The following is a 23305-nucleotide window of genomic DNA, read 5'->3' as shown; positions in this document are numbered from 1 at the left end:
GACATTTTCTTTGAAAAATGACAGATGAGGTAGGCAATGGTACTGTGCAAGATTTTATAAGTTGAATTCGACAAAAATGCATAAACTCAACTGAAAAGCTGAGAAATATTGTTAGTTATATTTTTCCCTTGAAGCCTATTAAAAATGCTACAAAATAGTGCGCAAAAATTGTTGTATCGTCGAAACTGTCTCAGGAACTATTATAATATTCTTTCAGAAAACTTTAGATCAAAACAACTACACGACACTGAAGATTTTATTACAATTGAGATCGAAATATGCGTATCTATCTAAGGATATGAATTTTAATGGAATTGCAAAGTTCAGTATTAAATTAAATATCTTATTTATTCACAAATGTTCAAGCTACCTGTACCAAGCTCTAGTGTTCTAAGAATATTCCCACGAAGAGCGAGGCCATATGGCGCCATTAGTGAATCTCTTCTTGAGCGCTTTATGTCCAAAAAAATAGATTTAAAAAAACTGAGACAAAACGACAAAAATGCGTAGGGATTTTATTTTTCGAAACTATTTCTATACCGTACACCCCCGTTAATTTGAACGGTACCTCATGCAAACCATCGGGGTTCATTTTAAATTTGAACATATAGGCACCCTAGAAACGTGTTTCTGGTAACCTCTTTCATTGTTTTGTTTTGGTTCTGCTTTCCGTTCCACAGTGTTCCTTTTCACTTTACTCCGTTCCATGAGCTAAATGACGTTTGAACCATTTTTAGTCTGAACGATATGCAAATTAGCAGGGTACAAATTAAAAAGTGTTCAGATTAAAAGGGTCAACCCAACGGGGGACCCGGTAATTCTCTAGGACAATATCAGCAGAATTTTAACATAATACTCTAAATTATTGAACTTAACCTTCGGGTTGTCGCGCTGTTTTGATTTATGCTATAATTTTGCAACAGAGTTTTCTGGTGACACCAACCCAATATGTTTATCTCAAGAATCTTCTTAAGAAAAACACTTGACAGTGCAAACACTGGGCCACGAACACCATTTAGCCAGACAAAACCTCTAGTGCTTTAGAAGGGGATTTTTTTAATTTGGTGATAAAAGTTAGTTGGAAATTTCGCCGCGTAGGTAGCACTGCGATGCAAACTATTTTTTCGCGTCCTAGAGCTTTCGTGTATTCGTCAAAGCTTTAGAACAATAAAAATACGCCAAGTTGTTGTCAGAATCACCAAATTTCAAGGACTTCAAATAACAAAGTCATGGTAAAAAATATGAAAGTTATTAGAATGTTACGTTTTTTGTTCTACAGCCAACTTTCTATTACTCGATATTTAAGAAACCATCTTGTTAGGGAGGTATCGAGTTGTAGAACAAAAAAACACTGTAAACAGTGATTCAAGAGACCATCGAGGTAGCCATGAAAATCAACTTTTACTATGGTTCTCTTACTTGATATCGAGATAGGAAATATAGAGTAAGAGAGAGCTGACTGTATTTATGTCAAAATCATAATCATTAGCACCGTGCGTCACTCAAATACAATAACATGCTGTACTATATGAAAATATCTCGTAAATATTAAAAAAAAATGAACGGATTATTATATCCCTTTACTTAAAAAGTTGCAAGTTTTTGCAAAAACTTATCAATGTTCCGAAATACGCTATATTTCATCTATCAAATGTCAAAGATTTCCGGATATATTTTGATATATTTGATTTATTTGAATTCAAAATAAGAACCTTTGTCTATAAATAGAATAGATTAATTGTTGTTTTCTTATATAATTCATTATATTGAAATATTTGCAATACATTCTACGAATTGTGATTTAAGTCATTTTTTTTTTCTGATAACTCAACTTTTATCATCAAATTGAAGAACAAATAAATTCCAGACAAGTTTCCGAAGACACCAACCCGAAAAAATGCCCTGCTAAACCCGACCAGACGGAAGAAACAAGATTATTACAGAATGTGTTCCCTGATATGATTTTTTTATATCACCAGTTGTTATAAAACATGTACCGTTAGTAGTTAAAATAACAAAAATTCTAACAAAACTTGTCCCAAATTAAACTAAAATCTAACAAACCCTATTATTGTGATAACAAAATTATTACAGAATGTGTTTTAGTAGTTTGATATCAAATGTATCTTAATGTTGAAACATTCCAAATTATTCAAAATGTGAAAGTTTTCAGGAATTCACATATAGCCAAATAAGAAACCACTATAGCTATAACTGGTACACTTTGAAACTTGGGGTCCTCAACAAAGTTGTTCTGAAGATAGATATCTCAGGAGCCTGTCCACTAAGAAAGATGGCATCTTTGGCAATGTTGTTCAGTACATCAAGGGCTACACAACGTAACAAAAATGACATTTTTGCGTGTCTCAAGGACCAAATTATGTGTCTCTAGTATATTTGGGGTTGCTAAATCTGGTGCCATGCTCAGAAATGTTCCAGCACGTCACAGTTTTTAGCTACAGGTCGCCAAAGTTGTATAAAACACTGGTTTTATTAATGTTTACATGAAATTTAAAGTACAATTTATCAATCTTTTTTGTAATCTTATTCACCAAACATGCAAAATAGCACTTGAACTTTTATTTCAGACATAATTTGATTGAAATTGCGCGATTAAATTTCGATTAAATCGATTTTTTCAACATGCTTGCAGTCTCCATACAAAATTCTTCGTTTCTTCTATATGGCAAAATACAACAATTCTCTAAACCATCAAAAAATAACTTTTCCGTATCGAAAGTATTACAAATTTTAATGATAAGTATTGTTATATACATAAAGTTTGAATTCTGTGGCAAATTAAGCCAATATATTACCTTACAAGCTGGCAAACTTGCATGCAAGTTGGCTGAAATAGTCATTTTTTGCATTTTCAACAGTCAATATCTCAATAACTAGACGTGCTATGATATTTCTGAAAACGGCCATGGATTCAGCAACCCTTAATTACGTGAATAGACGTATTTTGGTGCTGGAGACAAAAACGTGTTCCGCAGTGCTATCAATATTTGAGCCAAGAAATTTGAGATTTTGCCACCAGGCCACGCTAGTTAGCATGAAACTTTTGTTTTGAGAATATATCAGGATGCTGACCACTTAGAAAAATGACGTCCTCGACAAAATTGTTCAGAAAGTCTTGAGCTACCATTGTTCTAGCTAGGGGAATCAAAATTTTGCCATATACCTGGCAAAATCTCGAATCTCGTGGCTCAAACAAATATAGGCTTTGAGCTACTGAACAATTCTACCGAAGACGCCATCTTTTTATGTTTTCAGGCTTCTGAAATATCTGCAAACAAAAGAATGTTATTATCGAAATTCTCAAATAGTGTCATTATAAAACCTAAGTACTAAAATATAGAATCCGTTAAATTATTGGTAAGTCTTCTGGAAGAAGTCATGAAAAGGTTTCAAATTTCTTCTTCAAGAGAACTGTCTGATGCTTCAGAGGATATCTAAAAGGTGATTTCAAGGGATTCCTGATATTATTACTATTTTGTGTTATGGTCTAGTGCATTCTTTACATACACAGCCAGTAACTACACCCCAACCTCTTTTTACGACCGTTATCGGGGGGTCGTAAAAAAATCGGTCGTAAAAAAAATCAGGGTTTTAATTATGTTTTTGAAAAATGTCTAGATGCGGAAATACTGATTCGGGATTTTCGGAAAAGTTGAAGCATGGGTTGAGAACGTTCAAATTTTCATATTTTGGTAACAGATGGCAACACTGCTCGATTGTTATCAAAAGAGCCAATTTTATGGGGGTGTGATATGCAAATACCAAAAAAATTTAAAGATAACGATACCGAATGTTCACCAAAGTTGAAGGAAGTGTTGCGTGCCATACAGTCGGCCGAATCACAAATGTTCATGTGGCTGGCAACACTGTTTAAGAAGAATAAAGAAAAGATCAAAACCATAAAACTTGTGCGGAATAGAAAAATAGAATGCTTAGCAACATAGCAACAACTATTCAACTGTAGTCCAGTTTTTCATGAAGGGTTCAAATTTTTGTCATGGCTGGCAACACTGCTTAAGTGAAATTGCGCCACCAGGCAATAGAATTGTGCATGCAACTTTTGTTTTGCGGATAGCTCAGGATCCTGGCCACTTAAAAAGATGGCGTCTTCGGCAAAGTTGTTCAGTAGCTCTAGGACATCATAAGACCTTGTAACTATGAATGAAATTTACACAAAATGTTCAGAATTCCAATCCTCACTTCATTCTCAATCCTTTCAAGATTTTCATATGAAACGTTCTTAATAATAATCTCTTTTCAGAATAACTTTAGCGTTCCAGTCAAGACTTATTCTGGTCGGAGCCATATTGGAATACACTGGCAAACATCTTAAGATTCAATTCAGTGCTCTTAGAATATTATTTTTTAACCCTCTAAAGATTATAAAAGAAAACGTTTAGTGAACAAAAGTTCAATAGATTTATCATGCACTTCAATTCTGAAGAAACTTCACAGAGCCCTTCTCAGAATCTCTTGAGAATAAATTACCAAATCTTTGCAGTTTGAAACAAACATAAGGATTCCCAAAAGAATAATTTTAAGATTATAGACAAAATACGATAAGGATTTATATCTAAACCCTTAAAGGATTCTTATGGAAATTCTTTAAAAAAAATCTGTAAGAATACTACAAGGCTACTTGTCGAAGGGATTCTTACCAGACCCCAAAATGATTGTCATTAGAATGCTATGAAAGTTCTTCAGACTCCTTCTCAAAATACCATTCTAATTAGAATCCTATGAAGATCCCACTCACATTTCTATAAGAAATCTTGTCAGAATTCTTATTACAATTGTATGAGAATTCTTATCAGAATTACATGAGAATTCTTAACAGAACTGTATGAGAATTCTTATCAGAATCATATAAGAATTCTGATCAGAATAATATGAGAATTCTTATCAGAATTATATAATAATTATTATCAGAATTATATTTATAATCACATTTTTATAAGAATTCCTGAGAGCTCTTACCACAATTCTATGAAAATTATCAGAATTCTATGAGAATTCTCAGCAGAATTTTATTATATTTTTTTCATCAAAATTCCATGAGACTCCATAATGATTCTACCCTAAACAAAATTATGTGTTAATTTTATTTTTACATCAATTCTCATTCTCATCATATGAAGATTCTTATAACATTTCAAAATGAATTCTTATTAAAAGAGAATTCTTTACATAAAGATATGATAATTCTTATCAAAACTCTTTGATAATTCCTATCATAATTTAATAAAGATTCTTATCCGAATTTCATTAAGATTTTTTAAGCGAAATTCCATGAGACATCTTCTCAGAGTCCTATGGGATTTCTTGGCAGTATTCCTCAATGAATCCTCGTTAAATCAATTATGTGTTAACCTTTCAGAGTTTGACAAGGATTCTAATTAGAATCCTATGAACCATCTCAACAGAATTCTAAAGGGATTATCATCCTTAAGACTGCTTTCCGAATCCTATGAAATCCGAATCCTAAAATCTCTAGTATTACACTGTTATGATCGGAAGAGTGCGAGAGATGAGAGAATCTCTCATTGTAAGATTGGTCCTTTTGAAAAGTTACGCGAGAAAATTTCACAAAATGTTCAGCGAATACCAATTTTTTTTTTCATTCACAATCTCACCAAGATTTTCATATGAAACATTCTCAATAATCTGTGCTTTTCATAATAACTTTAGGTCAAGACTTATTCTGGTTGGAGCCACATTGGAATAAACTGACAATCATCTCAAAATTATAGTCAGTACTCTTAATATTATTCTTTAACCCTCTAAGGATAAAAAAAACAGTTTAGTCAACAAATGCTTAGTAGATCCACCCTACACTAATATTAAAAAAAAAAACTTCTCAGGGCCCTTCTCAAAATTTCTTAATGTTTCAAACACACATAAGGATTCCTAAAAGAACAATTCAAAGATTACAGACAAGACACTATGAAGATTTTATTGCAAAACCCTCCTTATCGGAAACCTTCAAAAAATTCCGACAAAAACCTACGAAGTTTCTGCTCAAAGTGTTTTTGGGATTCTTAGCAGATCCAAAGATGATTGTCATTAGAATGCTTTGAAATGAATGCTATGGGAATCATACAAAGGTTCTAATCACAATTATGTGACTACCTATATAGCCCTAGATGCGCTGGTGGCCGACCAAATAAAATAAAAATAAACAATTATGTGACAATTATCATCAGGAATTCATTATCAAAATTGCATGAGACTTCTTATTAGAATTGAATTATGATTCTTGGCAGTATTTTATAATGATTCTAAACTAAACTACATTATGCATTAACCTATTAAAATTCTACAAGGATTCTAACTTGAAACCTATGAAGATTCTAATCAGAATCCTATAGCGACTATTATTAGATTCCTATGGGACTACTTATCAGAATCCTGTAAAATTGGTTATCGGAATCCTATTAGAATTCGTATCGTAATCCTCTAGATATTCGCTTCAGAATTCTACAAGGATTAATATCAAAATCCTCTATCGATGCTTATCAAGATCCTCTGTGGATTCTCACCTGAATTCTGCTAAGAATCCTGAGTAAAAAATATTTAGTATCATGAGACGATTTTGTCAAGAATCGTGAAAGAATTTTAACTAGAATTATGAAAAGATTATGAAGAGAATCCTGAAAGGATTCTAACAAGAAAAAAGATACTTAATCCCAAAAGATTTCTGATGAGAAAGGCATTCTTACAAGAATCAGAAAAGGATTCTGACAATCGTAAACTTGTTCTGACGAAAAGGGTTCCTAAGATGATGCTGACGAGAATCCTGAAAGAGCATTCTGACGAGAATACTGTGATAGTTTTGACTAGAATCCTGTGTCGACTCCGATCTGAAGGATATCCCAAAAGGACTATAAGGAGAATTTCAAAGCGATGTTTAAGAAAATCCTGGAATCTCAACAGAATTCTGGATAGATTATTATGAGACTACCTCAAGAATTCTAATGAGAATCGTCTCACAATTCTTCATTCTGGGGTCCGCGAAAGACGACGATTGTCCGTGAAGTTCTGTGAAGGTCTGCGGAAGTTTACGAATATCTACGAAGTGGATCTATTTTCATTGATTTTATAGAAACATAAAAAATGGATAAGGTTCTCTGAAGAGATTCTGAGAAGAAACCTCACAGGACTCTGAAGAGATCCCTCACAGGATTCTAACGAAAATCTTAACAGGAAGGGTTTGGGTACCAGAGTTCTCTGCCGCTTATCCGAAAGCTGTCCAAAAAAATATTAAATATCAGAATGCAAATGTGTCTCAGATAAAGAAAACAATTCATTTTTCACGATTGAAATCCGGTTACCTATGACAAATACGACATTCGGCAGATACTTTGAATGCCCTTAGACGGAAATTATTCAAATGCGTATCATACCAACTGAATAACTTTTTGTGTGAAACTGAATTGCGTGCCGATCTAAAATTAGATTTCCTAGCTTTCCTCCAAATAGTCAAACTTCTCGACTGGGCTAGGCCAAGATCAAGTTCCTCGCTTATTTTATTCGGTTTCGGTCGGTGGAAAGCATTCCCCGCAAAGGCATAAAATTAACTTTCCAAAATCAGCCAACCAACAACGCGTTACTGCGTCGTGAAATTTATGAGCTTCTGCAGCTTGGAGCTTTGCCTCCCCCCCAATGCCAGGTGAGTTGTTTGAACAACTAAATTTATACGCCACGGGGAAAATTTTCTCACTTATATGGATCCTAAAAAGGAAGCGTGGGCAGAAGGAGAACTACAATCGTCGACAGGAAAATGCTTCTCGAGTTTTGAAATGACTTTCGTCATAAAAACCGATATTTACGACAAACAAAACACCGGAAAAGGATTATCGGTTGGTGGCGCGGAAGCACACCAGGGTCGGGTAGGTTTTCAATGCGTGTAATAATAATCGACGATGGAGGGCAAGCGATGGGATGTTGCATGTTTCAGAGCAGTAATTTCCGCGGAAGCATTGGGTGCTTTAGAATATGGGCGGAAAGGATTCCCAAAAGTAATCGAAAATTTTACGGAGCCAATTTCTTTAATGATTATGATTACTTTTGTTCTTAAATTATAAACAACGGTTTGTTCAAGAATGGGAAACAATGACAAGATGGCTAAAATAGCCAGAACCATAAATGCGCAGCTAATCAGCAGGATTATATTGGTGGTGGGTTCGACTTGCGCCTGAAGTAAAGTTTTTCCAGGTAGGAAATGTTCTCCATAGGATTCTGAGGAGAATGCTCCCAGGACTCTAAGGAGAATCTTCTTATGAGTCTGACGAAAATTCTCTCTGTATTCTGAAGAGAACCCTCTTTGCAAACTGATGAGAATCCTCTCAGGATTCTGAGGAGAATCCTCTCAGGATTCTGAAGAGAATCCTCTCAGGATTCTGAGACGTATCCTCTCAGGATTCTGAGACGAATCCTCTCAGGATTCTGAGACGAATCCTCTCAGGATTCTGAGAAAAATCCTCTCAGGATTCTGAGACGAATCCTCTCAGGATTCTGAGACGAATCCTCTCAGGATTCTGAGATGAATCCTCTCAGGATTCTGAGGAGAATCCTCTCAGGATTCTGAGAAAAATACTCTCAGAATTCTGAGGAGAATCCTCTCAAGATTCTGAGAAGAATCCTCTCAAGATTCTGAGCAGAATCCTCTCAAGATTCTGAGCAGATTCCTCTCGGGATTCGGAGCAGAATCCTCTCAGGAATTTGAGTAGAATCCTCTCAGGATTCTGAGCAGAATCCTCTCAGGATTCCTTTCAGGATTCTGAGAAGAATCTTCTCAGGATTCTGGGGAGAATCCTCTCAGGATTCTGGGGAGAATCCTCTCAGTATTCTGAGGAGAATCCTCTCAGGATTCTGAGAAGAATCCTCTCAGGATTCTGAGGAGAATCCTCTCAGGATTCTGAGGAGAATCCTCTCAGGATTCTGAGAAGAATCCTCTCAGGATTCTGAGGAGAATTCTCTCAGGATTCTGAGGAGAATCCTCTCAGGATTCTGAGGAGAACCCTCTCAGGATTCTGAGGAGAATCCTCTCAGGATTCTGAGGAGAATCCTCTCAGGATTCTGAGGAGAATCCTCTCAGGATTCTGAGGAGAATCCTCTCAGGATTCTGAGGAGAATCCTCTCAGGATTCTGAGGAGAATCCTCTCAGGATTCTGAGAAGAATCCTCTCAGGGTTCTGAGAAGAATCCTCTCAGGATTCAGAGGAGAATCCTCTCAGGATTCTGAGGAGAATCCTCTCAGGATTCTGAGGAGAATCCTCTCAGGATTCGGAGAAGAATCCTCTTAAGATTTTAAGAAGAATCCTCTTAGGACTCTGAGAAGAATTCTCTTAGGACTCTGACAAGAACCTTCTCAGTATTCTGAGAAGAATCCTCTCAGGATTCTGAGAAGAATCCTCTCAGGATTCTGAGAAGAATCCTCTCAGGATTCTGAGAAGAATCCTCTCAGGATTCTGAGAAGAATCCTCTCAGGATTCTGAGAAGAATCCTCTCAGCATTCTGAGAAGAATTCTCTCAGCATTCTGAAAAGAATCCTCTCAGGATTCTGAGAAGAATCCTCTCAGGATTCTGAGAAGAATCCTCTCAGGATTCTGAGAAGAATCCTCTCAGGATTCTGAGAAGAATCCTCTCAGGATTCTGAGAAGAATCCTCTCAGGATTCTGAGAAGTATCCTCTCAGGATTCTGAGAAGAATCCTCTCAGGATTCTGAGAAGAATCCTCTCAGGATTCTGAGAAGAATCCTCTCAGGATTCTGAGAAGAATCCTCTTAGGGTTCTGAGAAGAATCCTCTTAGGGTTCTGAGAAGAATCCTCTTAGGGTTCTGAGAAGAATCCTCTTAGGGTTCTGAGAAGAATCCTCTCAGGATTCTGAGAAGAATCCTCTCAGGATTCTGAGAAGAATCCTCTCAGGATTCTGAGAAGAATCCTCTCAGGATTCTGAGAAGAATCCTCTCAGGATTCTGAGAAGAATCCTCTCAGGATTCTGAGAAGAATCCTCTCAGGATTCTGAGAAGAATCCTCTCAGGATTCTGAGAAGAATCCTCTCAGGATTCTGAGAAGAATCCTCTCAGGATTCTGAGAAGAATCCTCTCAGGATTCTAAGGAGAATCATCTCAGGATTCTGAGGAGAATCCACTCAGGGTTCTGAGAAGAATCCTCTCAGGGTTCTGAGAAGAATCCTCTCAGGATTCTGAGAAGAATCCTCTCAGGATTCTGAGAAGAATCCTCTCAGGATTCTGAGAAGAATCCTCTCAGGATTCTGAGAAGAATCCTCTCAGGATTCTGAGAAGAATCCTCTCAGGATTCTGAGAAGAATCCTCTCAGGATTCTGAGAAGAATCCTCTCAGGATTCTGAGAAGAATCCTCTCAGGATTCTGAGAAGAATCCTCTCAGGATTCTGAGAAGAATCCTCTCAGGATTCTGAGAAGAATCCTCTCAGGATTCTGAGGAGAATCCTCTCAGGATTCTGAGAATAATTTTATCATGACTCGGAAATGAATCCTCTCTGCATTTAGAGGAGAATCCTCTCTGAATTTTGAAGAGAATCCTCTCAGGATTCTGAGTTGAATCTCATCTCTGGATTCTGAGGAAAATGCTCTCAGGATTCTGATGAGAATCCTCTTAGCATTCTAAGGAGAATCTTCTCATCCTCTCAAGATTCTGAATTCAATCTCTTCTCAGGATTCTGAGGAACATTATCTCAGGATTCTGAGGAGAATCCTCTCACGATTCTGAGGAGAATCATCTAAAGATTATGAGGACAATCCTCTAAGGATTCTGAGAAGAACCCTCTCAGGATTTTGTGGAGAATCCTCTCAGAAACCTGAGGAATATTCTCCCATGATTCTAAAGAGAATCCTCTCTGTATCCTGAGAAGATTCTGAGAAAAACCCTCTCAGGTTTCTAAGAATAACCATCTCATCTGTGAAGTTTTTTAGCAAACTCGAAAGCGAATGATTAACCTATTCCATTTCTATTAATGTTCTTAGACAACAAAGGCAATGAATACGAATCAAATATTATTTTTATTTCGTATACTCTGGTGACATCAGTACTGTCCAGAAAACCTCATAAATAACAAACAGAAGAGAGGAAAGCATTTGACAGTAGCACACACGGTTGCTAAAATAAAACCGTTAGGCTCCAAGTGGAACCCATGGGCGCAAATCTTTAACCGAAAAACACTCCAAACAATATTTTATGAATAATGCAACAGATTGCCGCCAAAAATAGCAAACACACCCGAGCAACAACTCGAACTCGTAGGTTGAAATTATTCGGAATGTTGGGGGTGTCTCTGTTGTTATGTACCACTACGATAAAGCCACCCCGAGTCAAGCCCCGCCCCTTTTGTATCGAAAACACAACGCACTCTTTTGGCCCTCCCCTTGTTCGTCTATCTCATTCTGCAGTGAGCAGCAGATGTTCCCACTTGGGGAAAAGTGGTGCCGATCTGTCTGGAAAGAGTTCCCATTCCAACACTACTTCTACTTACTGTGTTGATCAAATATTGATGAAACGTGTTGCGAATATGCTTTCCCACAGCTCCCAGGTCTATACCGTGTGGAGTGGGCTTAGGCGTTAAAGCTTGGCACTTCAGTTCAGTGGTTCTTCACTTTGTTGCCGCTGGTGACAAAAATCAAAACTCATTCCATGAACTCGGCGTTGAAGAGCACTTGAATAGTTCCTCAGAGGCTCTGAAGGAAACTCATTGAGATTGAACTCAAGTGCCACGTTTTCTAGATTGAGAATCCATATCTACTCTTAACAAAATTTCGCAGTAGATGGGAATGTTAATCCCGCAAATTGACGCTCTCGGCGACGCGTTCATTATTTGGTGAGATATAAATCATTCCGTAACCTCTATCCTTCGGTGGATTTCCGGGCTTCCAATCATGTCCGCAGAGCGCAATTCAAAAGACCGACTACGATGATAACGGATGCGTTGATCCCAAGTGAGCTCACGGGTGTCAAAATTTTGACAACCGCCTTTCACAAACTGTCCGACGAATGTTCCGGTCCAGAGTGTCATCTAGCATATACCTATACACATCTTTGAGTCGCACACAGGAGTGTTGTGGGTCGATCATAGGCCAAAATTATTTTCTTCCACTTATGGTCTTGTGAAATGGTTATCGTTGATAAATGCATCGAAATGAGCAATCAGTTCGATGCTTTAGACAAATGTTCCGAACATCAAATTGAAGCCACCTCTACCATACGCTATTTGATTCAAGTGAGGAAACAAGGAGTATCGCCAACCTATCGTGATCAGTTGTTCCGAATTTAGAAAATTTAGACAGGTGATTTTGAACTACATTAGGGAAAACAAGGTTTCCTTCCAAACGCAAAGAAAGGAGATTGCCGTGTTTTAGCTGGAAACTCTTAAAGATCGCGAACTTCTTCTCAAACATGTTAAAAAAAAGAAGCACTTTTTTATCTATGACGACAATAACATAGCCCCGTTATAATAGAATTCGAACTAATGCCATTCTAGGAACTGGAACTCGAGGTTATGGTCTTCAGGCACATGATATTCGGGGTTGTAGAATTCAGAGGGGTATAATTTAAAAAAGACTCAACTTCCAGTTTTTTGTTTATTGTTTTTTGTTTTGAAAGTCTTGAATGATTCTGTGGCTGTTTTAGTTGCCTGCTAATCTATCTACCATAACAGGGTTTGAATCCTACACAAATTGATGATTTATCTGTAAAATTTGATTTTTTTTCCGATCGCAAACTGTGCTTGTGAAATTCAGACTCTCCCACTGCTATAATTAGTGAAGACAAACGAAAATAAATTATACTTCGCTATACAAACTTGTCCTAGGTGACAAAAACAAACATTTAAAATTAAGCTTTGTAAGTGCTAGGTTTTTATTTCCCATTATACACAATAATATCGTATATTCTATACTTTGCATTATTTTTTTCCATTGTGTATCGTTACATTGTTATTTTTATTTTATGCCATGCCCTGCTACTCATAACTGAAAATTCAAGTCCGAAAGTATTCTTTGACGTCAACTTCAAGTTCGATGTACAACATGAATTGCACGTTAAATAATCTGAAGCGTGAGTTCATTGCTTCACCAAACTATCCAGAATATTGTTGTATAAAAACTAATTTGGTTACATGATGCAATCGGCTCCGAAATGTTTTATGCCGCTTGAGCCTACAAAAAAATCAGTCAATTGTGAAAGACTTTGACGGCATATAAGTGCAATGTGCCATTGAAAACATTTGAACCTGCTTATTGAAATTAAAATGTCTAATTATTCTATTTAAAATGAGTGATTTTAATAGTTACACTTCAAAAAAGGCGTAACTCACATTTTTTATCTTCTCGTTTAAAACTCCACCCAGAGGTTACAAATGAGCATGAGCATGAGCACAATTGACCGCCCACAGTTGCTACTCCGTTATTGCAAGAACCAACAGACATTACTCGGGATCAGTAGCTTCCTCAATGTGTAAGTACTGGTGCTCTCATTATCATAACAAACAATAACGGCGCCGGCTGCATCCGAATGCAGGTCAATTTGGGAATGGGAGAAAAAGGTTGACGTATTTCTTGCTTTACGTCAACCTTTTCCTCCCATCCCCAAATTGACCTGCATTCGGATGCAGCCGGCGCCGTTATTGTTTGTTATGATAATGAGAGCACCAGTACTTACACATTGAGGAAGCTACTGATCCCGAGTAGTGGTTGGTAAATGGCTGGGCATGGCGTACCATTGGTACCTCGCGTACCTGAAGGAATAAAATAGACCCCTTTGTGCGGTCCTTAGCCTCTTGCCCAGCAACTCCTATCCCTACCTCCTCGCGGTACTGGCCGGGGTATGATTAACCTTAGGGAAGATCGGGTAACCAACCCCCGGTGGGAACTTTGGTCGTATGCTGACAGGGAAGGGGGGGTTTGCTTTTGCTTTTGCTTCTGCAAACCTTGAGCGTCTGTACTTCATGTTAGGAGCGGCTCACAACAGCGTTCGTTCCCCATGTCAGGGGCGGCTGATCATCGTCCGAGTGCCAGAGAAGGACTCTAAGCTAAACTGCGCACTATGGTCCTCCGAACATTTAGGGGGAATGGTCCTCCGGAAATCTAGGGGGTTGGTGTCAGGCCCTGCAAGCCAGCCGTAAAAAAATCAAGCAACGAATAATCAACGAGAGAATACGAACCGGGACAATCGGCGAAGACCACAGCGACGTAAAGGGACTAGCGATTGGAAGCTCGGTACGTGGAACTGTAAGTCTCTCAACTTCATCGGGAGCACACGCATACTCGCCGACGTGCTGAAGGACCGTGGATTCGGCATCGTAGCGTTGCAGGAAGTGTGTTGGAAGGGATCAATGGTGCGAACGTTTAGAGGTAACCATACCATCTACCAGAGCTGCGGCAATACACATGAGCTGGGAACAGCTTTTATAGTGATGGGTGATATGCAGAGGCGCGTGATCGGGTGGTGGCCGATCAATGAGAGAATGTGCAAGTTGAGGATCAAAGGCCGGTTCTTCAACTTCAGCATAATAAACGTGCACACCCCTCACTCCGGAAGCACTGATGATGATAAAGACGCTTTTTACGCGCAGCTCGAACGCGAGTACGACAGTTGCCCAAGCCACGACGTCAAAATCATCATAGGAGATCTAAACGCTCAGGTTGGCCAGGAGGAGGAATTCAGACCGACGATTGGAAAGTTCAGCGCCCACCGGCTGACGAACGAAAACGGCCTACGGCTAGTTGATTTTGCCGCCTCCAAAAATATGGCCATTCGTAGCACCTACTTCCAGCACAGCCTTCCGTACCGATATACCTGGAGCTCACCTCAGCAGACAGAATCGCAAATCGACCACGTTCTGATTGATGGTCGGCATTTCTCCGACATTATCGATGTCAGGACCTATCGTGGCGCTAACATCGACTCTGACCACTATCTGGTGATGGTCAAACTGCGCCCAAAACTCTCCGTCGTTAACAACGTACGGTACCGACGGCCGCCCCATTATGACCTAGAGCAACTCAAGCAACCGGATGTCGCAGAGGCATACGCGCAGCAACTCGAGGAAGAGGGTGAGCTGGACGAAGCCTCTCTTGAGGACTGCTGGAGAACAGTAAAAGCAGCCATCAACGATGCAGCTAAGAGCAACGTCGAGTACGTAGGACGGAGTCGACGGAACGATTGGTTCGACGAGGAGTGCCAGGAGGTTTTGAAGGAGAAGAATGCAGCGCGGGCGGTCATGCTGCAGCAGAGACCCGGCAGAACGTGGAACGCTATAAACGGAAACGGCAACAGCAAACCCGCCTCTTTCGGGAGAAAAAACGCCGCCTGGAGGAGACGGAGTGCGAGGAGATGGAACAGCTGTGCCGGTCTCAGGAAACGCGTAGGTTCTATCAGACGCTCAACGCATCCCGCAACGGCTTCGTGCCGCGAGCCGAGATGTGCAGGTATAAGGATGGGAGCATTCTGACGGACGAGCGTGAGGTGATCGGAAGGTGGAAGCAGCACTTCGACGAGCACCTGAATGGTGCTGAGAGCACAGGCAATGAAGGACGGGGCAACGGAGGAAATGCCTTCGTCAGTACTGCGGAAGATGGAAACCAACCAGCCTCCACTTTGAGGGAGGTTAAGGATGCCATAAGGATAAGGATGGTATCGGAGCTGAACTCATAAAGATGGGTCCGGAAAGGCTGGCCATTTGTCTGCACCGGCTGATAGGCACAATCTGGGAAACAGAACAGCTACCGGAGGAGTGGAAGGAAGGGGTAATCTGCCCTATCTACAAGAAAGGCGAAAAGTTAGATTGTGAGAACTTTCGAGCGATCACCATTCTAAACGCGGCCTACAAAGTATTATCCCAGATCATCTTCCGTCGTCTGTCACCTGTAGTAAACGAGTTCGTGGGAAGTTATCAAGCCGGTTTCGTTGACGGCCGATCGACAACGGACCACATCTTTACTGTACGGCAAATCCTCCAAAAATGTCGTGTATACCAGGTCCCAACGCATCACCTTTTCATCGATTTCAAGGCGGCATACGACAGTATCGACCGCGTAGAGCTATGGAAAATCATGGACGAGAACAGCTTTCCCGGGAAGCTCACGAGACTGATAAGAGCGACGATGGAAGGTGTGCAAAATTGTGTGAAGGTTTCAGGCGAACACTCCAGTTCGTTTGGATCCCACCGGGGACTACGACAAGGTGATGGACTTTCGTGCTTGTTGTTCAATATTGCGCTAGAAGGTGTTATGCGGAGAGCCGGGCTTAACAGCCGGGGTACGATTTTTACGAGATCCAGTCAATTTGTTTGCTTCGCGGATGATATGGACATCGTTGGCCGAACATTTGAAAAGGTGGCAGACCTGTACACCCGCCTGAAACGCGACGCAGCAAAAGTTGGACTGGTGGTGAATGCGGCCAAGACAAAGTACATGCTAGCTGGTGGGGCCGAGCGCGACAGGGCTCGCCTAGGTAGCAGTGTTACGATAGACGGGGATACATTCGAGGTGGTCGACGAGTTCGTCTACCTTGGATCCTTGCTGACGGCTGACAATAACGTTAGCCGTGAAATACGGAGGCGCATCATCAGTGGAAGTCGGGCCTACTAAGGCCTCCAGAAGAAGCTGCGGTCAAAAAAGATTCACGCCCGCACCAAATGTACCATGTACAAAACGCTCATAAGGCCGGTAGTCCTCTACGGGCATGAAACGTGGACGATGCTCGAGGAGGACTTGCAAGCACTTGGAGTCTTCGAACGTCGGGTGCTTAGGACGATCTTCGGCGGTGTGAAGGAGAACGGTGTGTGGCGGCGAAGGATGAACCACGAGCTCGCCCAACTCTACGGCGAACCCAGTATCCAGAAGGTGGCCAAAGCTGGAAGGATACGATGGGCAGGGCATGTTGCAAGAATGCCGGACAGCAACCCTGCAAAGATGGTATTCGCTTCGGATCCGGTTGGTACAAGAAGGCGTGGAGCCCAGCGAGCTAGGTGGGCGGATCAAGTGCGTATCGATTTGGCGAGCGTGAGGCAGAACCGAGGATGGAGAGATGCGGCCACGAACCGAGTATTGTGGCGTGAAATTGTTGATTCAGTGTTATCTGTGTAGATGTTAACTAAATAAATGAATGAATTTCTTGCTTTATGGAAGCCGAGGAGTCCTCTGCACTTCTACAAGTAAACACTGGGAGTTTGGATATGGGAAGGTTCGGGTAAACGATAAATATATAATTTGAAATGAATGCGTCTAACCGAATTCGCGATATTACTCGATAAAAGCATTGAACGCCGAACAAGTGTTCGTCGCTCGCCCCACAGAAGCAAGCGACAAGATCGAAGGATCGAACACTACTGACACTCGCGGCACTTTTTCATTACTACGGGACGACGCGCGGCATGTTTGATCCTGCCCCGTCGCCCGCCCCCGTAGGAGCAAGCAACCAGGTCGAAGGATCGAACACTACTCTAAAATTCCGCTCAGAGGTTACAAATAACTAAAAACATCTACTTTGAACCAAATTTGGAAGGTTTATTTCTTTTAATCACGGCCAATAAAAATCCGTTTAAATAATTCCTTTGCATTTGTCGATTTATACAATCAAAAAAACCTAACTTCAAAACGAGCCCTACGATTTTTTGCCCAGACCTGCAGTTTAGCTATAGAGAACGACTGGTGAGTACATATTTGATGGGGATTTTTTTCTGGTAATAATGGTCAGGGTGCACCGTGGTGGCGTAACTGCTTGAATACATCATCATGGGATCACAAAGGCGACTACTTACAACGGACGAGGATAGCGGCTTAGAGGGGGCGGGGTCCCACTAAAATGGAGAGTATCCTAAACAATGCCGATATAATGGAGTTCAATACAACAGAAGTCGAGGACGCCAGCGCGTTCCAAAAAGCGGTAAGACATGCCATGATCGCCGGTGCATACCACGGAGAACCAACCGACGTATAGCTCGAAGCAATGTCAGACATAAGGACAACAAGGAGGATTAGGGATTCAGAGTTCAGTGTACACACCGAAATCGAGCAACAACGCTGCTGAAGGAGGAGAACAACCTGAAAACTCGAGGTTGACGGATGTGAAGAGTAAGGTCGATGAATATAATGTGCATACCGCGATCGGAAACAAGTTGACGAGCATCAAATCTTCTGTCAACGCTGCCTTGAACGAGCAGAAAGCGATGCCGATGAGAGCAGAGTTTGACGAAAAGGCACTGAAAAAGTTTACGGAGAAAGCAGCGGCTGATAAGCTTCGGACCCCAAAAGAAGTCCCAAAACGAACAGCGCAACGAGCAAGGAAAAGGTGTGCCGGAAAAGGACAGAAACGATGACAGATGAGAGCAAGATGCAGAAGAAAAAGGACGGGACGAAGAATGCGAAGAGACGCCCACAGCCAGGCTTGATAATTCTCCTCAACATCATCACAGTTCGGTAACATACTCTAGAGCAGCGTGCTGCCTTTGCCTCTTTGCAAGGGAGTGAAAGAATGCTAAACAGAGAGGCAACGAAAAATGAGCGAGGAAGATGCAGCACAAAGCACAACAGAGTAAAATTTCATCAAAAAAGGGTGCTCTCACAGCTCCCCGAGGACTGTTTTGTTTGGGCGGCAGACTCAAGAGCTCTTTTGAAATGTGAGTAAAGGTGAGCATCGCAACAAGAGAGGGAGAGTACCTGAAAAAATCCTCGCATTGTTTTGCACTCTCACTCGAACCACTTGAGGATCTGTGTTGAAAATTTTGAGTTCAGTTTTCTTCTCCTCAGAAAACCGGTAAAATCGACTCCTCTTTGCATCGCAGAGGAGTTTCTATCAAGCCTGCCCGCAGCGTGAGTGGTCGAAAAGAGATGCCATACTTGTTAAGGCAAACGACCAAACAACGTACGCAGATATCCTTCAAAAAGTTTGGGACGATCCGAACCTGAAGGACCTTGGAGAAAATGGGTTAGAACGTGGCCCACCCAGAAAGGGAAGCGACCCAGTGCTCAAGATCAAGTCGCGAAATCTTTGGCGAACGAGGCGGACGTAAGATCACTAACTCAGGAAGCAGTTGATGAGTGCAGACATCTGGACGAGATAACAACCGTAGACGAGTTGAGTGAGAAGCTGCGTAAGCAATGCAGCCTTGGAGTGGAAATGGTAATCCGTCTGAAGAAGTCGTACGACAGCGATGATTCGGCTACTAGTTGACAAGGCGAACAAAAAAGGGGCAAAAGGCTAGTAGAGAATTGGCTGATCGATATGCCCACTGAGACTCGTCACACGAGCAGATAGGCCACCGATGCGATGCTTCAAGTACACTTCGGACACCCGGCAGCTAGCTGTAAAGGTTTGGACAGAATCGAACTGTGCAGAAAATATGGGGAAAGAGGTCACTTTGGGAAAGACTACAGGAATCGACCAAGGTGCTTGTTCTGCTCACCGGGGGAAGGAAATATCCATTCAACGGGCAGCTCCAATTGCCGTGCGTACCAAAAGGCGATCACAGCCCAACAGTAACAGTGTTGTGGCAGTCGACAACAGAAACTAAGGCGACGTTGCGATAATAGCGGAACCGTATCGAGTACCAGTCAATAACGCCAATTGGGTGGTGGATAGCTCAGGCACAGCGGCAATACGAGTGACGGGTAGGTTCCCTATCCAGGAAGTGATTAGCAGCTCAAACTAGAGCAGAATCTACTTTTGCAACTGCTACGCGCTACCAAGTTGTACGCTCGGATGCTGGAGGAGTTGACCGATGAGCCAGTTGGTGGAATTGGATATGACTTCAATGCATGGGCCGTGGAGTGCGGTAGCAGGGTAACCAATGCCAAAGCTTATAATCTATTGGAGGCTCTCGCAAAGCTACGATTGTGCTTCGAAGGCACCGTTAGCACATTTCGGCAAGACGGACGTGAGTCGATCATCTATCTAACATTTTATAGTCCGCATCATGAACTGGAGGGTAAGCGAAGAGTTTACCCATAGCGAACACTGCGGCAGTGCAGAGGTACACAATTGGCGACCGGCAGTGGAAGACGTTGAGATATTTCGCACCGACAGCGATGCCCTGAACTAGAAGGCGGTAGGGTTGACAACAGCGACGGCAAGGGCAACAATGCCTCGAATATGGGAGCCCCGTAACGATCGACGCCCCGCGTACTGGTGGAACGAGGCACTCAACGCCCTTCGCGCTGCTTGCTTTCAAGTCAGGAGGTGGTACCAGAGAGCAAGGCACGTAGAAGTCAAAGAGGGGCGAAAGGTCGTATTCCAATCAGTCAGAGCTTCTTTCAAACGTGAGATAACTCTGAGCAAGTCTGATTGCTACAAGGAGTTGTGCTGAACAGCTGACGCCAACCTCTGGCGAATGTCAAGGGTCCATCAATGCCGGTTGAAACGTGTGCTGAAAAGCTAAGGGTTATTGTCGAGGGTCTCTTCTCGATCTGACAACGTGAACACCCACACCGTATGTCGACGAAGAAGAAGCCAACGCCGAAGATCGTCATGTCTCCAAGCAGCGACGAAAGCATTGAAGGTGAAAAAGGCCCCCGGACCAGATGGAATACCGAATGTAGCACTTAACCGGATCGTAGCGTACCGGAAAGTGAAGCAGAAATGCCTGAACGAAGGTCACCTCTCACGTATAGGGAAGATTCAAAAGCTGGTGCTGCCACCGAAGCCAGGAAAACCACCCTGTGATCCTTCATCATACAGGCCTATATGCTTACTGGATACACTTGGCAAACTCTTGGAACGGCTCATCCTAAACAGGGTGACTATATGTACGAAGAATGGGAACGGACTATCGGAAAGGCAGTTCGGATTCTGGAAGGGAAAGTCGCCTGTAGATGCAATTCGGACGGTCCTGGAGAGGGCCGAGAAGGCATCGAAACTAAAACAAAGAGGAAATCGTTACTGCGCCATAGTTACGATAGGTCTTAAGAACGCTTTCAAAAGCACCAGTTGGGAGGCCATCGCCACAGCGCTGCATAGAAAGCGGGTTCCTGACTATCTGTACCCGATGCTGCAGAGCTACTTCGAGAATCGGGTGCTGGTGTATGCAACCGACGCCAGCCGAGAGGAATTAAGAGTAACGGTGGGAGTTCCGCAAGGGTCCATACTGGGTCCGACGCTGTGGAATGAGATGTACGACGGGGTCCTATCACTGGAGTTACCCATGGGCGTCGAGATAGTCGACTTTGCTGATGACGTCGTCCTAGCAGCAATAGGCGAAACGCTGGAGGAAGTGGAAGTGCTTCCAACAGAGGCAATGGGCATGGCGAGAACTTGATGAATGGAGTCATGCTGAATATAGCCCACAACAAAACGTCAACAATCGCAAAGCGGTTCAACACGCTGAGATTGCCGTCGGGAGACATGTCATAGCATCACAGCGGCCACTCAGACACCTTGACGTGATGATAGACGATCGGCTAAAGTTCAATAGCCACGGCGGCAAAGGCGACCAACGCACTTACACGGATCATGCCGAACGCTCATGACACGAGAAGCAGTAGGAGGTGTCTTCTGGCTAGCGTATCATCGTCGATACTGAGAAACGGAATTCCGGCCTGGGGTGCAGCACTGCAAACCAAGCGTAATCGAGATAAGCTCAACAGTACGTTCCGGTTCATGGCCATCAGAGTAGCAAGCGCAGACAGAACAAAATCGTCGGAGTCGGACATCGAGTGCTATCAGCGGAGAGGCACTAGGCAGGTGAGGAAATTGACGAAGATCGGCTCGCTGGTCAAGTAGCAGCAAGAATGATATGCCTGTGAGAAAGGTAGGTGGACCCACAAACTCATCCCGAATGTATCTACCTGGTTAAACAGGGAGCATGGAAAATAGAACTTCCACCTGACACAGTTCCTGTCAGGTCATGGTTACTTCAAACAGTATCTGCATCGGATCGGCCACGCGCTGTCACCTTTCTGTCCCGTTTGTAATGAGAGAGAGAAAGGAAACGCCGGAGCATGTTGTCTTCGATTGCTCGAGGTTCTACAGGGAACGAAGCGCGGCTAGTCGCGAAGCCGCCGGTAGTCGGGGCACAATCAGTGCGGACGTCTCCCCAACCGCTACTGGTGACAACCTCCAACGCCGGGGGAAGTCATGAGGAGAAGGAAGCGATAAGAGAAGAAGAGGATGAACGACGGAAGGAAACAGGGAAGCGGAGGAAGATGAAAAGGCAGTCTGCTCAACATGCAAGAGCAAACCACTGGCAGACTGACTGCGCAGAGTGTAAGAGCACACAGCGTAAAACCAAGAGCTCTTCATTCTAAACCTTCAAGTAGACATGTTGCCACGTTGAGAGGGGTTCCAATAAATTGGTCAGATGAAGTTAAGGTGAAACAGTTTGGAATCAATTTCTAAGATTATACTGAAACTTCAAAGGCACAAATCTCGCGAAGAAAGCATCCAACAACGGTGAACGTTTTATTTTGGCTTTGTGCACTAAGCTTAAAATAAGAAGATCAGAAACGTTTGCTAACTATTTCTCCAGTTTTGTGCCTTTGAAAACGTGAGTAGGGGCACAAGTCGGCCATTGTGACGGCCATCTTTGGATTCCGAGATGTTTCACCTTAAGTATCTAGCGCTCATGCTAGATAAAAATTTAACTTTCAAAAACCTCATTGAGAGCATTCAAACCAAATGAAACAAATATATAAAATGTTATTAGCAGAAAATCGAAACTTTTTGATCTTCGAACATTTTTTTTTTCCAAACAACACCTTCATGCGTAATATATTTAGGTTAAGTTAGGTTAAGTATTTTAAAAGTGTTTTTATTTCTTTTATGGTGGAACCAACTCATCTGCAAAAATTCTGAACTGCTACGGCAAATGAAATGTAATATGTTGTTACCAAAATGTTACTCAAGACCAGTGAATCAAATATCACCCAACACGCAGCAACAAAGACATTGTCATCAATTTTATTCCACAACATCAGTGAAGAATATGACAATGATCGATAATCACGTGCGAAGCAACTTTTTGGGCTTCGCATTGCAATTTTCTAGAGCTTTCTCCTTGTTGGTAAACATCGACACATTATCGAACAGCATCCATAAAATAAATTTGGTTTTGTGTTTAAAACAACTGATTAATCGCTAATTAAACAGGCTGCATCAATATTGCGCCCTGTGATTGTCATGACAATTTTGTTTGTGATTGTATCGTTACCCGCAAAAGTTGAGACAAACGGTTGTGAGTGCTTTGTTGTTTGTTTTTCGTCGGTTTTGATGACAATTTGATTCACTGCTCAAGACTTAGTTAGTTTTACCAAATTAGGA

General features: G+C 42.0%; 2 protein-coding genes across 4 annotated transcripts in view; one reads left to right on the top strand and one right to left on the bottom strand.

Moving 5' to 3' along the window:
* Window positions 1–23305, top strand: part of LOC5575947 — a 547305-nt gene that overhangs the window by 403754 nt on the left and 120246 nt on the right. The window lies entirely within an intron of this gene.
* LOC5578720 (probable multidrug resistance-associated protein lethal(2)03659) overlaps window positions 1–23305 on the bottom strand; it is a 125925-nt gene that overhangs the window by 54702 nt on the left and 47918 nt on the right. The window lies entirely within an intron of this gene.

Source organism: Aedes aegypti, chromosome 1 (genome assembly GCF_002204515.2).
Source record: "Aedes aegypti strain LVP_AGWG chromosome 1, AaegL5.0 Primary Assembly, whole genome shotgun sequence".
Lineage (NCBI taxonomy): Eukaryota > Metazoa > Arthropoda > Insecta > Diptera > Culicidae > Aedes > Aedes aegypti.
The sequence above is the reverse complement of the archived record's forward strand: the minus strand, read 5'-3'. Positions and strand labels throughout refer to the sequence as shown.